This window comes from Tachypleus tridentatus, chromosome 13, assembly GCF_004210375.1.
Source record: "Tachypleus tridentatus isolate NWPU-2018 chromosome 13, ASM421037v1, whole genome shotgun sequence".
Taxonomy (NCBI): Eukaryota; Metazoa; Arthropoda; class Merostomata; order Xiphosura; family Limulidae; genus Tachypleus; species Tachypleus tridentatus.
Window position 1 is genome coordinate 210,231,942 of NC_134837.1, and position 17,949 is coordinate 210,249,890.

A 17,949-nucleotide genomic window follows, 5' to 3' on the forward strand; every position below is an offset into this window, starting at 1 on the left:
GGAAGGTAGCTAGTCATCACCACCCACCGCCAACTCATGGGCTACTCTATTACCAGCGCCGTCACATTATAACGCCCCCACGGCTTAAAGGGCGAGCATGTTTGGCGCGACGGGGATGCGAACCCGCGACCCTCAGATTACGAGTCGAAAGCCTTAATCCATCTGACCAGGCCGGGCCTTACCACTTAATTTAAAGAGTAAATTAAATATTTGAAATAAAAACAACAGAAATCTATTTACTTCAGTCATCTCAACCTTTAGTCTTCTGATTATATATATATATATATAATGTATTTTTAGTGAGCCTTTCATAAGAAATTTCGAGATCTTTTAAAAAGTTTGGTAAATTAATTATTTGTGTTTCAATGATTACGGCGCAGATAGCCTAGTTGCTTTGCGCAATAAAACACCAAACCAACCAATCAATGATTATATTGTTCGCAACAATTATCACTAAATTACAATAAATGAATTACTACAAGCCATATATTTCTACGTTGGCAGCACATTTGTTCCTCTAAACAATTCTTAGGTGGATTTCCTTTGTAATATTAAGTAACAGAAATACTCCCCGCTAGTACAGCGGTATGTCTCTGGATTTACAACGCTAAAATAAGGGGTTCGATTCCCCTCGGTGGGGTGAGCAGATAGCCTTTGTGGCTTTGCTAAAAGAAAAAGAAAAAAACACAGTAACAGAAATACTCGCTGCCCTGGAGAAAGGTTATTGGGCCTGTGCCCTTCTCTGGAATTGTCTGGCAGGTTTACAACAATGTACTTATACGTGACATTCAATAATATTCACCATCCATGATTTAAAAAAAATTGAAATTTTAGTTTAAAAATGAGCTATCATCACAGTGTTACATCACAGACTATATGTTACCGAAATATGTTTTGCAGACAGTTATAAATAAAAGTACCTCACTTTTTTGCAACACTCATCAGATTTTCAACATTCATCAGATTTTCACTACAGAAAACCTTTTTTATTGGTTAAATCTAAACTTACTCCTTTTGTTTGCACTTTTTTATTGGTTAATCAGAAACGTATACCCTTATGTTTATATTTTTTTATTAGTTAAATCTGAAGCTTATACCATTTTGTTTATAATTGTTTACTGGTTAGCTCAGAAACGTATCATTTTTGTGGGAATATCAACTGTGTCATTTAATTGGTCAGCTATAAAAATACTGCATAGTTATAAAATTATTACCCAGTTATGATTGGTGCAGTGGTTTTCGAGATCCGAGTTTTGGACGCTTGCATTGCATGCTCCATCATAATAATATTACTGTGATCGTTCCTTTATCTTATAATATATTTAAACATTTCAGTAGGTCCATGAGGTTTAACTTTATTTATTACTCGCTCTGTAAATAAATCTATATCAGTAAGGGATAGTTAAATTTATTTGTATTAACCACAGCTGTTATTCTATTTATTATCATCAAAAACATGTTATGTGTAATACAATCTACTTTAAACATACTGCTGTTGTTTTGTTAAAGTCTAGTAATTCTGTAACGATATTTTGCATTAAAAGTGTGTGTGTTTTCTTATATCAAAGCCATGTCAGGCTATCTGCTGAATCCACCGAGGGGAATCGAACCCCTGATTTTAGTGTTATAAATTCTTAGACTTACCACTGTACCAGCGGGGGACTGCGTTAAAAGTAACAGTCATATTGTTAAATATATATATATATATATATTCCAGAATTATCCTATAATTTTTCAACTTTTTCCAGTTGTTACTTCATCTCATCCCAATCCAAAAGAATCCCTTTAACGATGTTTAAAAATGTACAACCTAATAAACAAACAATCCAATAGCCATGTTTAATTTCTCTATTAATATTTAACGGTAACATATTTAATGATACGAGTACCATATATACAGCAAAATACATATATAAAACCATTTGATCTGAGAAGAGATATTTGTGTAATGTCTCGTTAATGTCATTCATTAATAGGTACCTCTGCATTGTTCCGTTAAAAAAAAACATAACTGTATATATTTGTATTACTTGTTTTATTCTGTTTGATTTATATTTCACGAAATGGCTTTTTGAATTTTGAAGGTTTGTTCATAAAAAAGTTCTGTGTTAAATCACAATAAAGGACACGATAAAACATAACGTTCTATGGAAAAGCGTTTGGAATTTTTTCATAACTTAAAAATATATATACGCAACCCTAATATCAGACAAAAATTTGTCAGCCAATAACATAATTATCTAATTCAAATCTAGAAAACCGTAGAGCAGCGCCAAATGATTATCTGCTATTTGCAATATCGCGCAAAGCTACACGAGTGCTATCTGCGCTAAACGTCCATAATTTAGTAGTATAAGACTAGAAGGAAGGCAGCTAGTCATCACCACCCACCGCCAACTCTTTGACTGCTCTTTTACAAACGATTAGTGGGATTGACCGTAACAATATAAAGCTCCCACGGCTGAAAGGTCGAGTATGATTGGTGTGACGGGATTCGGACCCGAACCCTCAGATTACGAGTTAAATGTCTTAACCGCCGGGCCCGCAGAAAATGTGCTGAAAAAACAAACTTTAATCTAATTTGTCAATTTCATATGTAGTCGTTTACTGTCTAGAATTCTTATCTATGTTATACTAAAATTATCTTCAGTAACTATGCAAACAGATAATGTACAACATACAGCCATATCTCTATTTTGGTAAAACTTAGGGCTGGGAACATTGTCACGTCGCCCTAACATCGGCATTAATTACTGTTTTTCATAGCAACCACAATTTTACATTTTAACTACATGAGAAGCACGAAATTAGAAATTCGTGATATTTTGAATCAGTTTATTGAAAACTATTTATACGTTTATATAGACGTTTTGATCGATTGAAATATATATACAAAATTAATCAAAAAATTAAGTTTTAATGACACTGAAATAAATAGTTTAATGAAACTTATAGAGAGATTCCGACCCGCCACCTTCAGATTACTTGTCGAGTGCCTTAACCACCTGGCCATGCCGGGCCATGATATACTGTCCAAATCCTACAGTTTTCCAAATAACTTTGTGACTCTACAAGCTCTCACACCTAGGGGCGGGTCTGACTTGTAGTGTGGTTTGTCATGACCTAATCTCACGTCTTATCATTAATAGATAGTTCAGTATAGTTTGTCAGGCGTGTGTATTATTAAATTATGCAGCACTACGACGTGCTTTTTCTTGTGGCCTCGAAAAATAAAAATATAAACGATTAAATCAGTTAACATAATGTATATATAATTTTAATCAAAATTACAGAATTAAATTAAAATACGTATCCCAGACGTGAGATACAGATAATGTTAATAAGAATTTAAATTACATGCAAGCTGTTTTAAGTTAACTTACGTATTTTATGTAGTTGAGTAAAAATATTTACTCTTGACACTGCAGCCTTAACACGTATTAAACCATATATTGATATTAAAATATGTAGTTATGAAAATAATCACTAGGTGAAATTTAGGGTGTAATACATATCGATACTGTCGTCTGCCTAATGCTTTCTGAGCACACAGTCAGCCAAAAGATGAGGCATACCAAGTTTTTCAGTAACTCGTTTATGATGACATATCATTTTAACAGACAGCACAGAGACGAGGGTTTACCAAAGTGTTATACTTATTTTGTTCTAAAATATCAACACTGAACACGTGAAGGGCCTGATGCGGGTGGATCACAAATGTGAAGGTAGCGCAGTTTGAAGGTTATAACGCAAAGACAGAGGGGAAATTTGTTTGTAAGTTAAGCGCACGGATACACAATTGGCTATCTGTGCTCTCCCCTCCACAAGTATATATATATATATATAGAGAGAGAGAGAGAGAGAAGAAAAACAAATTACAGATAATATTAAGAAGGAAATATCGGTGATTTATTAAGAGTTTTCAGTGATAAAGTACTATATATTCAAACACAAGATAAGGTATCTACTTTATATATTTGTAGATGTACTGCTTGTTTGCCAATGGGATTGGATTCTCTGTAGAAAAACACAAATCTAAAACGACGTTTGTAAAATGTTACCAACAAATCCGTTTCTTCATAAAAGCTTCTTTTTGTTCTGAGCACTCGCTAATAATAATAATAAACTTTAACCACGCAGTCACTAAGCACGAAGCCTTACATTAATATATTAGAAATATAATACATATATTTCTATTAAGACTTCTTGAACCTACGTGTTTTTCTAACGACATCAATTATTTAAATAATGCATATGATTGAAACTTTCGAACACAGTAAAATTGTCTTGCTCTTAATTTTAAAGAGAGTAAGTGGTGTGCAAAACTTAATATTTATTTACATGAAGGCCCCCTAGTGACACAGCGGCACGTCTGCGGACTTACAACGCTAGCAACCGGGTTTCGATATCTGTGGTAGGCAGAGCACCTAGAGCCCATTGTGTAGCTTTGTGCTTAACTACAAACAAATAAACTTATCTGAAGAATAGTTTTATTGGTAGCTGTTCACAATCAAATGGTTGGCCTATTTAGTACTCGTACATTTGAAGAGACAACAGAGCTATTGTCTTTAACAAGTTGAACATTACATAAACGAGGAACACAGCAACAGTCAAATGGTTTATTTTACTCTTTTGAAAAAAAGAAATACTTGAAGAAATATGTTTTATAGTCAACAACAAAAAAGCCATCAATATCTTACATGTCAAACAAACAAGAACAACTGAAATGAAATAACCATTGTTTTAGAGTGGTACGGAATAAGAGAATGAAAGTAATTAGGTTTATATTTTTAAAAATAATAGATTATTCATAAATAATGGTTAATAACAATTATCAAGCGAACAGCGAAATCTAATTACTGCTATTCTTGATAAATTATTAACCATGAATTATCCTTCCGTTTGATAAAAACAGTGAACGTGTAGTAAAGTAACACGTACGACCGACGGACTCTGAGGACAAATTGTTTGTGTGCAGTCGACAGAAGCCAGTGAGAATAATTACAGTACTCACAATGGCTATTATGAATTATGAGATTTGACATGTAAAGTAAAAAGATACCATAAAGTGTATCAAAATGTCTATCACGACTTATTTTTACACTTCATAAGAACAGTGGTAATAATTACCATCGAGCTTATTGAAACACCATGTTACGCGACGAAAAGAAAAACGAAGTTTCACGCGTTAATGACAATGAATTATCACCGTATTTGATCAAATAACGAGCGAAAATTTGTCACGTCAGAAATGTGTTTTAGTTGTTTGCTTGTTTTCTGTTCAGAGCTATTCAACAACAATCTGCGCGTCATACACTAAAGGGAAGGTAGCTAAGCAACAGGCCCACCACCAATTTGACGTTTACTCTTGTTTGACAGAAAATATGGGACTGTTACTCTTATAACTCATTTAGAGCCTCAAAATTTTCAATGCTTTTTTTTCTGTTAAAGATACATAGCGTATTCATTTAATCTCATTCAGGAGGGGGTATTAAGCACTCGGTCACGCCCACCACTTTACGTCAAAAAATGATACAGAAATGTTCAAAGCAAAATCAATGAGTTTTGAATTTCGCGCAAAGTTACACAAGAGCTATCTGCACCAGCCATCCCTAAGTTTACAGTGTAAGACGAGAGGGAAGACAGCTAGTTATCATCACCCACCGCCAACTCTTGGGCTACACTTTTACCCACGAATAGTGGGATTGACCATAACATTATAACGCTTCCACCGCTGAAAGGGTGAGCATGTTTGGTGCGATGAGGATTTGAACTCGCGACCCTCGGATTACGAGTCGAACGCCTTAACCCGCCTAGCCATGCTAGGTTTCAAAATTAATGAAAATATTATAAAAGAATATACTATTAAAAATGTGTATTAATTTTGGCGATTTTGGTAAAAATGGAGCAGTGCCAAATCTGTGAGTATCTCTGATATGATGGCACTTGTTTCGAGCTGTATGTAATCTGTGTACTTAGTACAAAAGTATACTGAACACAAGGAACACGCACAATGTTTGTAAAATGTGTTATTGGCAAGGTCAGAATCTCACCCGATGGTGGCACCATCTTTTGGTTTAGTTACTAATTAAATTACATTACGTATGAAACAGGGCAGACAGAGGCGATAAGGTACCGTGCCGTTATACAACTTACTAAATTATTTACATATTCCCAGTCACACATGGAAAGTTTATTACTAAGCTCCACTGTATTGAAACACAAAGGACTACCTGTGACTCCTTCCGTTCTAAGGATTATTTATTACCACACTACAGGGCCGTATTAACGTTTATTAGATTTAAAAACAAAAAACTCTTGTTGCAATTTTTTTACCTAAGGTCATCCGGATTTGAAGTTGTATATTTCGAAATCGTCTTGACCAGAGTTTGTTCGTGATTAATCGTGAGAGTCCATGAAGCGAATAATTTATGGACATTTAATTTTGTGTTAGTAGTATAGAGATAAAAAAATGTGTAATAGTACATTCGTCCTTGAATTTAACCAACTATGGCGAACCTACGTTTGGCCGTAAGTTTTTCGAGAGCTGCAAGTTCGTCCTGTGATAGAGGTTTGAATTTCAGAGATGGCAAGTTGGGTTCCATTACATGTATTATCGTAAAATATTGCTCTCAGTATTAACCGCGGGTGCATTATAAGTGTGACAGTCAGTTCTTTAGTATGGATGGTGGACTTTGAGTGCTGCCTGGTTGGCTACATTCCAATTGGTCACGAGTTCTAAATTAGCAATGGAAGCAGATAGTCTTAAGTTTTTCGCCATCAAGTACAAATACAATAATTTTTAATTTCATATTTTTGGATTTATATTGGTGAACTGAAACAATATTTTATCTACGTTTGTTGTTTGTTTGTTTGTTTTTTGAATTTCGCGCAAAGCTACTCGAGGGCTATCTGCGTTAGCCGTCCCTAATTTAGCAGTGTAAGACTAGAGGGAAGGCAGGTAGTCATCACCACCCACCGCCAACTCTTGGGCTACTCTTTTACCAACGAAGAGTGGGATTTACCGTCACATTATAACGCCCCACGGCTGAAAGGGCGAGCATGTTTGGTGCTACGTAGATTCGAACCCGCAACCCTCGGATTACGAATCGAACCCACCTGGCCATCTCGGGCCCTTTTTCTACGTTGTATATACATTTTCAACAAAGATATGATGTAATAAAATAAATATTTCGCAAAAATATTGCATAATTCATGAAACGTTAATCAATAAAACTGTATTTAAGAACGTTCGTTAAGTTAAAAATTGATTTATTAAAAAAAAGAATGTTAAAAAATTAGTGAACAGTGACAATATATTACTTTAAACTTCATCCTTTTAATGGACTATCTCTTGTTTTCTTACAGCACAACTAGACAATGGGTTACCATCTATTTGCATTGTCCACCACCGTTGATCGTTGAATTATTAGCGTTGTAACTTTATAAATTTACCGCTAAACCACCGAAAAACTTTTATCACGAAAAAATTTTTTATTTGAATGTCGGAATCCCTCTATAAGTTTCATTAAACTATTTATTTCAGTGTCATTAAAACTTAATTTTTGATTAATTTTGTATATATATTTCAATCGATCAAAACGTCTATATAAACGTATAAATAGTTTTCAATAAACTGATTCAAAATATCACGAATTTCTAATTTCGTGCTTCTCATGTAGTTAAAATGTAAAATGTAAAACAGTAATTAATGCGACGTGGCAATGTTCCCAGCCCTAAGTTTTACCAAAATAGAGATATGGCTGTATGTCGTACATTATCTGTTTGAATAGTTACTGAAGATAATTTTAGTATAACATAGACAAATAAGAATTCTAGACTGTAAACAACTGCATGTGAAATTGACAGATTAAATTAAATTTTTTCAACACATTCTGCGGGCCCGACGGTTAAGACACTTAACTCGTAATCTGAGGGTTGCGGGTCCGAATCCCCGTCACACCAATCATACTCGACCTTTCAGCCGTGGGGGCTTTATATTGTTACGATCAATCCCACTAATCGTTTGTAAAAGAGTAGACCAAAAGTTGGTGGTGGGTGGTGATGACTAGCAGCCTTCCCTTCAGTCTTCTACTGCTAAATTATGGACGTCTAGCGCAGATAGCCCTCGTGTAACTTTGCGCGAAATTCAAAATAAACCATCTCTTTCCTATTAGGACTAACAGAAAAATCGTTTTTTTGGGAAAATATTTATAGATTCTTAAGAAATATATAAAAATCCACACAGGAGATCTGGGGCAAAGTTTAAGAAAAAAGAAACACAAGATACGGCAGTAGAAACAGGTTAGAAAAATTTTAATTGGAATCCCCGTTTCGGATCTGAACCCTTCTTCAGAAATGTGTCAAATTAAAACGCCCCTAGATTTTATTACAGTTCTATGTAGTATTTTTTTCTTAAACGTTGTTTTCCGAAGTGAAGCAATGAATTTTGAAGAAAAAAATTTCGCTCATATGACATTCGTGTTCAGTCATAAGTAACATTTGCTACGTCAACGTTAAAAATTCATCTTTAACATGTAGGAATAAAGTGGTCATTAACTGGCTTTCCGTACCTTCAGTGTTCATTCATACTATGAATTTTGCTCGCGAATCTTTGTTTGTGTGAACAGCTAGTCTGTTGTGTATAAACCACTGAAAACATTATATTTAGATAGTGAATTTTTTGTAACATAATTCTGAAAACTAAAAAAATATACTGAACAATGTTGTAACGTGTTTTTTTCGTTCATATTTATTCATTTACTTTTTCATGATATCTCTGCTTATACTGAACCGTAATTTTGTGCGTTCACTCAAAGACACTAAAACTGCTACCATGATTAGTTACAAAAAAACAGGTTACTGAATCTTCACGAGAAATAAGGTAGTCGTTAAAATGAATAACTTAAAGACTGAAATAACTGTTTATTGTATTAGGGTTGCAATCTAGGTGGTAAACGAATATTAAAAATAATTCTTATTATAAAAAAGGAAAACTGCGTATATAAATTTTGAAAGACTGTTTGTTTGTTTTTTAATTTGGCGCTAAGCACTTGAGAGCTATCTGCGCTAGCCTTCCCTAATTTAGCATTGTAAGACTAGAGGGAAGGCAGCTAGTCATCACCACCCACCGCCAACTCTTGGGCTACCTACTCTTTCACCAACAAATAGTGGGATTGACCGTCAGATTATAACGCCCCCACGGCTGAAAAGGCATGTTTGGTGCGACGGAGATGCGAACCCGCGACCCTCAGATTACAAGTCGCACGCTTTAACCCACCTGACCATAACGGACCTTGAAAAACTCCCAATTTTTGATTTAAAATGTTTTACTTGTTATTGTTTATGTCGTGGGAACTGACATTTTGATGCAAGATGCACAACAAGAACGATTTTCTGGTACATAACCTTCAGCTATGTCAATGACATTACCACTTTACCCATTCACTGTTACCAGCTATTATTGTGTTGTTACGACTAGAGGGAAGGCAACTAGTCATCACTACCCATCTCAAACTATTTTACCACCGAATAGTGTGATTGAGTGTTACATTACAACGTCTCCACTGCTGGAAGGGCGATAATATTTGATATGATGGGGATTCGAACCCATGACCTTCATATAACAAGTAGGTTCCCTGACCACCTGGCCAGGCCGGGCCCTCACTAATAACAACAACCCCACTTGCCATAATGTTATACTTGTTCCTCAATCTACTTGTAACTTATACACTACGTCTTCTATAAAATTATATAGTTTAATCCTAATCACTTCCATAAAATTTAATATTAAAACATGATATAAACAAAGGTACATGCAACAGTTTTTTCTTCAGAAGTCAAAGTGGAAGAGCATAAAATATGGTCCACAAAGATGCCTGAACTTCCATTGTAGTTACACATTGAAGTGCTGAATTAAGAGGAAGCGAACCTGAAGTTGGACTTTTTGTGAAGATTGTTTGTTGTTTAACACAAAGCTACACAAAAGGGTGGATATCTATGCTTTGACCACCGTGTATTTATAAAATCCGGTTTTTAGTGTTATAAGCTTACAATATTTATCACTGAACGACTACAGTAGTGTTTAGTATGTAAGGATGAACCACAAAAACAATGGCCATTGCATATTATCCATTGTTCACCATAGTCTCACATCTCTCTCATGACATTCTAAGATACTTTTATAAACACGTAACTTTGGTTTTCAGATGCTATGAAGACCTTCAATTTAGCTAAAAATATCTCTGAAGTAGAGAACAGGTGAATAATATAACAGCCAAACGTTTTGTTATTTATTATGATTCTGACGTCAGAAGGGCTAGCTCACCAATGTTTGAAGATGTTCCGATGATTCACACAACAAAATGTTAAATATTAACTTTGGGAGTGTAGAAACAGTATGGTGTTTTACTAACTTGAACACACGATGTCCACCATGCCAGACTAAAACTGTTGTCTTCATAGCGATTATCATTCGTTAATACAGTTTTTTAAAAAGATAAACAAGTAATAAAAAATAGCAATGTTACAAAGTAAAAACAAAGAATAAATAAAACTGTACAAAATTCACTTCATATGTAGCCACAGAGTCTGTTACAAACTGATGGGAATTAACCATTATTCAGTTTATGTGATTTTATTAAAACCTGAATCCATATAAACGAAAGAAATTTATTACTTAGTTAAGTTATTCTTGGAAAGGTTTGGCTACTTGTGTAGCCATTTTTGTGTGGTTTTATGTATTCATATCTACCTTGTTTCTGCATTTCTTGACACTGACATCCATATATAATCTTTAGTTTTTTTCAATTTTTTTTATTACTTGTGAATGTTAAAACTTAATGTTAATATATTTAATTTCGCCAACTTGGTTTATATATATATATAGAGAAGACGCGGCGTCCATAACACACGTGGAGATGCAATAAAAAAAATCATTAATATAAAACATACTGGAAGTAATTTATTTTTTATCAACTTTTAATATTTCATTCATTTACTTTTACCGACAAAGAACACTGTTCACACTATAGCAAAGGAAGACATGTTCGATACTTAGTGGTTGGGTTTGATAAAAAACGTGAGCAGAAATAAAAAAGCACTTTACAAAAAGAAACTTCAGCCTCGTGTCAGTTACGTTCGTATACATATTGGTAAGGCAGCTTGAAATTTACACATTATATTTAAACTATAGATAGAACCAGTTTATTTTAAAAAAATACAGAAACACAAATGTTAATGTATCATCAAAAATTACCTCCATTTTAGGCTATAGCTTTTACGAATCGAACGTAGACCAGTACTGTGGTTTTTAGGTCAAGTTATAGTTGATCGTTTCTGAAGTGTTACAAAAATTTCCAGTCCATTTAACGACTACTTACAGTTTCACAAGATAGCATTAGGCCTATCTTCCCAAATAATGCAAACAGTCTCAGAGTGTAGCAGCACAATACTAAGTACGTTATTTTGTTTTTTCAGATATAAATTGTAGCGATTTTAGCGATATTGTGATTAAAAAAAAAAAGATATTAGAGGAAGTCTATTTTATGTTACAGTATTGTGGAGTTGTTTTATTGTGTAAAGTTTGTTCAGCATTTGTTTACTTTCCAATGATAGTTTTCTTTTAAATTTATGGATTATGAAATTACTCTTTCGTGAATATAACTTAACTGTTCAAATCTTCTGCCAAACAACTAAAGTTTCAAGATCTAACCTCGCAGTCCTGTTTGTTTTTACTTCTTCTCAGCTATATCGTATGAGCTGCCATCTCTTGATTAAAGTTAAAACTAATTTGCTAACCAGTAAGTGTCAATATAAGCAAATGTATGTACACAAAGTATCTTTTGTCTCATGAAATCAAAACATTTACAATATTATCAAAATATATGTATATATTTCTAGCGATACTTCTATTCGCTTTCAACTCCCACATAAAAAACTTACACTGTAGTTATATAACATCATGTTTCGTTCTAGAAATTGCAAGTCCAATGATTCTGCTCAAAGACATTACATGCGCTTGCGTCATTATTTATGAAATAACCAAGGTTAGGACACTCGTAATTGTATGAAATTCTATCCGTAATACCCGATCTTAGTTCTACCGCTTTTTTATTTTTTTAAGACAAATAAGAAAGAGATTATAAGAGAGGATAAATTAACCTAATGTACGCATTACCAAACTTATAATTTCAATAAAAGAAGAAATCCGAGAATTACGTAGAGACCCAGTAGATTTATGACTCGGTACTGGTTGGAGAGTGTACCCAAAATATACAGTATGACTCTTACAGTGATGTGCGTTTTGACATAAAATGCTTTCCTCACCACTAATAAAACAAAATTTTTGAAATACCTGAAGTATTTTAAGTTGTTACTGGTGAGTACAGAACTTAAATCAAAACCTACAAACTAAAGCTGTGTAATAAGAATTATTGGTCAAATATTTGAGGTATTTCAATGATTTTTATTATTTATTTATTTTTTATCCTTTTCAACTAATCACTCAGGTGTTTGAATAATATTATGGCATTATACCTAATTTATTATTTGAAAATTACTATTTAATTATGATATTACACATTTTTTTTTACTCACCAAAGGTAAATCTGTAAATATAATGTGATTATTATTATTTTAATTTCACGCAAAGCTACACGAGGGCTATCTGCGTTAGTTGTCCCTAATTTAGCTATGTTAGACTGGAGGGGAGGGCAGCTAGTCATAACCACCAACAGCCAACTCTTGAATTACTCTTTTACCAACAATTAGGGAAGTTGATCATAACGTTATAACGACCCCACGGTAAAAGGGTGAGCGTGCTTGGTGCGGCGGGGATTCGAATCCGCGACTTTCAGATTAACGTCGAGTGCCCTGATCACCTGGTCATGATGATATTTAATAAGATCCACTTTCCCTCGTTTATACTTGATGCAATTATCGCTGGTTATTCTAGCTACCAATAACCACAGATTTTGCGTAATTTTCAAAAACGTAGTCAGAAGACATATTTTGAAATTGTTTTGAAAACTTACAAAATAGTAAGTCTCAAAAAATATTAACTTTCTTTCATTATTTTAAAACTTTGTTAAATACAGAATTAAATGAACATATAAATCACGTTTACTTCTATTTTCCTCATTACTTGTAGGTTAATCCGTAATACTTAAAGTGTATAGTAGTTTTGACTATTCCTGTTTGAGGTCACCCCAATCGCAAAGTTAACGGCAAACACTGTAGCAGGCAGCATTTGTTGTGAAATTTGTTTGTTTTTCAGCAGTGTAAGACTCGAGGGAAGGCAGCTAGCCATCATCACCCACCGCCGACTCTTTTACCAACGAATAGCGGGTTTGACCCTCAAACAATAACGCCCCCACGGCTGAAAGGAAGAGCATGTTTGGTTTGACTGGGATTCGAACCCAGATATAATTATGCCACAAGGTTTCTTCTCCTTTGTAGATTGTCGAATTTTTAAAAAAAGATGCGTTACACGTAATAAAGTGACCAAAACAATTACACGTGTACATAAACTGTTTCAACGGTGTACTTACCTAATTCTGATATTGTATTTTAATTTGAAGAAATTAATTTAAAAAGTCAGGCATTATAATACAGTGACGTTATTTGGAGCATCATTTTGTGTCGTTGATCTCCTGGGGTCAAATATGTATCACCTTTCCCTTCAACATCACATGCTCCAGAGTACTATCAGTTAACCGAACCCCCCACCCGGGATTTGGGTAGACATATGTACCCTGGAGGATCAGGTGCTCTTTGACCTCTTCCTCCTTCCTTTACTTATATGGTCATGCAGTGTTGGTTGGTATGGTTACTGCTTTAGGGTCAGAGTGGGCTGAATTTCTCCGGCCTTTTTCAGGGCAATGTCCATGTACTGGTTTCATACATTTATAGATATTATTTGCCCTGTCAGTAGGAAGTCTAATTTGATGGTGACCTTTTTTCCCCCTCTCTACATATATATTTTTTTCCATTTATTTATTTTTGTTTACAATACATGTTGATCACGGATAAGTAGTTAGGACTAACTTCATTATGTATGAGGTACCTGTCTAGTTCGCATAATAATTCATTTTTCATCCAATTTTTTTATCAAAATACGTTATTGTACTATGTAGAAGTCTATCTGGTATGGTTGGTATGTTTGAATATTTATTTATAAATTGAGATGATGTTGCTCTGGGAACTCTATATACTGTTGTGAGGAATGTGTTTTGGATTGTTTGTAATTTGGTTTTAATTACGTTATCGCTTACAGTTATCCATGCTGGAGCTGCATAATCTATTACTGGTCAAATATATGTTTTATAGATATTTAGTATTTGTCTGTAGATGCTCCACTGTTTTTGCCACTTAGACTCCTAGCATAGTTAGTTCTTCACCAGACTATTTTTAATTTCCTTTACATGGTTAATGCATGTTAATTTTGAATCATAGGTTAGACCTAAAAATTTTGCAGATGGAACAGCCTGAAGTAGTGTATTGTTTTTTGTTAAAGCTGTCGACTATTTCTTCAGTTAGTCTCAGTGGTCAGTTGTTTGTCTAAGTTTCCTGAATCCATTTTGTTCTTCTGGTAATTTTGATGTTATCTTCAAAAATGTGGGGAGTCTATTACTGATTATTCTTTTAAGAATTTTGCCTACACAGCTGGTCAGGCTGATTGGTCAGTAGCTATTAGGTTTATTTGCTGGCTTTCCTTCCTTATGAAACATTAATATATTAGCTAACTTCCAAGAAACTGGTATGTATCCTGAGGATAATGATAAGTTAATAAGTGCTTTTAGGTGATCACACAATTTCGGAGTGCCCTTTTTTAAAAGGATGGCTTGTATCTCATCTTCACCTGGAGATTTGGTTTTTGTGTTTTTTATTGCTTCATGACGTTCATTTATGGATATTTCTTTCGTTAGAATCGTGTCTTCGTAGTTTGTTGTGTGTTTTGTATTTGTCTCAGATATACTTGTTAAAAAATTGGTTCAAATTGTTGTTGTTTAGTGTATAATTTGTGACTTTGTTGTAAAAATAAGTATTCATATCTGGATTAGTATGTGTTTTAAATATATTCTGTAGTTGGTGTTTCAAAGCTTCGGCTTTCTCTTTATTTGTGTGTGCTATTGTATTATTGTATTCAAGTGTAGGATATTTCTTTGCGGCTGAATTGTCGTTGGGGAATCATCTAAGGTGTGACCAGAATTTTCTCGGGTCGGTTTTATTGTTTCATTTTGAGCAGAAACTGACAGTCAGTCTCCTAGTCTGTGTGGTTTTGATTTTGAATTTCGCGCAAAGTTACACGAGGGTTACCTGCGCTAGCCGTACTTATTTAGCAGTGTAGGACTACAGAGAAGACAGCTAGTCATCACAATCCACCGCTAATTATTGGGCTACTCTTTCGTCAACGAATAGCAGGATTGACCGTCACATAACAACATACCCACGGCTGAAAGGGCGACAATGTTTGGAGTGACGGGGATTTGAACCCACGACCCTCAGATTACGAGTCACGCATCCTAGCAATCTTATCATGCAGGGCTCTCCTCGTGGGTCAGTAGTAAATTTACATATTAAGAATGCTAAAATCCCGAGTTAGATTCCTATGGACAGGCACATATAGTCTGTCACGTAGCTTTCCACTAAAAATAAAAAAATTCTTTAGCTTGAGATTAGACGTTATATGGACTTCCCGACCATAACTTTCTCGACCTGTATGCTTAATTTGTGGGGAAACTCCGCCTCCAGAGGCATCCAGACAGAGCTGATCCCTTATTTTCTGTGTAGCTGATTTACTACTGTGCTACATGTATCTGGATGCCTCGTCTGACTTGGCACTTCGTTAAATTTGGAGATGAACTTAAATTTTGTGCAAGCAAACATTTACATTACAATCTCCTTTATCAACACAAGGGCGGAAAATTATTCTTCATTCGTAGAATATTAGAAACACAATTTGGAAATATCACACCAGGGGAACCTAAGCGTTACAAGTTGTTACCCGTGCCAAGGTATACGAACAAACATTACCTGTCACAACAAGCTTTCAATGACACTTTCTATGGGGAATTTTTCCGCTTAGTGAGGTATTAAAAAAAAAAAGATGGAGATCTTTATCCTTTATTGAGCTATTAGAAAGAAGAAATGAAACGTTAACACAGTTTTCAAAGTAAACAAATTCGGCAATAAATCTACTTGTTGAGGAGTCATGTGGTTAAATTTTATCATCAAAATATCTGGAATAATGAAGCGTGTTAACAGTAAACATATGAAAGTAAATCAACCCTTGGCAGGAACACACAAAACATGAGAAAATATTCTCAAATTTTGTTTTGATTTCATGCCCGAAAACACAAAATATCTCCTAAACATTCTTACGCACATGACACTTTAAAAATGTTACATCAACACCACCTCACTTCATTCCCAAACAAAATAATATCACGTGTTTGGGTAAATAATGCAACATCATCAAGAGTTCTGTTAATAAAGACAATCAAGTTTACATGTCGCTGAAAGGTAGCTAAGTGCGATACCTGTCTAAAAAAATGCGTAAGGAACACCGTCCAGCCAACACCCTAAATTTCGCATTTTCGTGGCCGAACACTATTGACAGGCGAGTTCTATTCACAGAAAATTTACATAAATATACCAGAAACCATGGCATTCCTCTGTAGACCGCCCAACAAACTCGAAGACAACGTGTTAATGAAAATGCATGTTCTCTTGTGTTTTTTTTTATCAATAAACGTCCAAAAACCTTTGCACTCTCTTGATACGATTAGTGAGAAAAATATAAAAATTGGTCCTCTTGATAGGCTTAATATGAAACGTAAGACAAGAAAACTTATCTCCCTTTGTTGATACGGTTAGGGTGAAAAATATCTAAATGTTTGAATCATCAGGTTTGTTTCACGGGTCTTAAGTATTTGCGAGGAAATTGTCATTAGCTTAACAGTTCATGAAAATAATACAAAATAAAATAATAGGCTTAATAATTCCATCATAAATGTATTATTCTAGGCTTAAGAACTTAAGAGGCTTAAGATTTAGTACAATCGTGAACAATACTTATTTATTAATGTTTTACAAAAAAACATTCTCAGCTAACAAATGTTCACATATTTTTTTATTTTAAAATTATATTCCACTTACTGTTTCACTCCATTCTGTCAGAGCCGCAACTAGAGTAGGGCCAGTTGTCCAGGAAGGGAGGAAGTCTAAGCGCTAAGCCTATTGTTCAATAACTTATGTTAAACTGTATAAACAAATAGAAAAACTTACTATTTGAACTTATTATCCATAATAAACAAATTAATTTGGTTTAGTTGGTATAATATGGTACATAAATTCCCGCTTTCATTCCTTGTTCCTCAACTCGTCACCACGACTTTTACATTTTTTTGTGTCGTGACATTTACCTTTACGCTCAGCTACGTGTTTATTTCGTAATATCCGTGTTTTAACAGAAAATGAAATAAGATTCAAGAAATAGAATATCCACTGTTCCGGGACAGTCTTAAATTTTGTTGGCTACCAAACATTACTGGGAGTATGCTTGATAGGGTAATCAGATTTTTACTACCGTAAAGTAAAAACCGAACTTTATGAATTTCAATTTGGGTAATTCATTTATGTTCTAATAATTATATTTAATGTACATTTGTTAGCTACTCTACGTTATGAAAACACTTCACTTTGATGCAATTAGCGAATAAATATTTTTTGCAAGGAATGTGTGCCGTGAAGTTGAACAGACCTGAAAGTCAGGTGCATTACATGAAACCTCTGCAGAATGACATGCACGGGCCACGAAAAAAAGGGAGGGGCGCTGTTCGTCAAACTTGCCCTGGGCGTAAAAAATAATTGGCTACGGCTCTGCATCCTACTTAACGCAAAATATATTTTGTCACTAATACTAAAGAGTATAATCAGTCAGCTGTA